Here is a 287-nt window from a genome sequence, read left to right on the forward strand (position 1 = left end):
AAATGTCTTTCCTTGTCTTCCAGTTAATTCTTATCTGTGTAGTGACCATGCATAAACTACTTTTGCACATGTAGGTAGTAAAGTCATGATCAATTATTGTCACTGTTATCCCCATGCCAGTGGGAGGGGCTACAGGCATTATGACATACATCAGCTATGTACTAGGTGTGAGTGTAGTTGTCATGATGCACAGTGTTGCAGGCCTGCTATAGCATTCCGTGGTAGGCTTGCCAGATAGGCTGTGCACAGTATAAAGCAAGGGAACTGCGCTGACAATTCCGGGTAGA

At 44.3% G+C, this 287-nt stretch overlaps 1 protein-coding gene across 1 annotated transcript in view; it reads left to right on the forward strand.

Annotated features, from left to right (window-relative positions):
* Positions 1–287, forward strand: part of LOC119594295 — a 25,740-nt gene that overhangs the window by 19,197 nt on the left and 6,256 nt on the right.

Source organism: Penaeus monodon, chromosome 33 (assembly GCF_015228065.2).
Source record: "Penaeus monodon isolate SGIC_2016 chromosome 33, NSTDA_Pmon_1, whole genome shotgun sequence".
NCBI lineage: Eukaryota > Metazoa > Arthropoda > Malacostraca > Decapoda > Penaeidae > Penaeus > Penaeus monodon.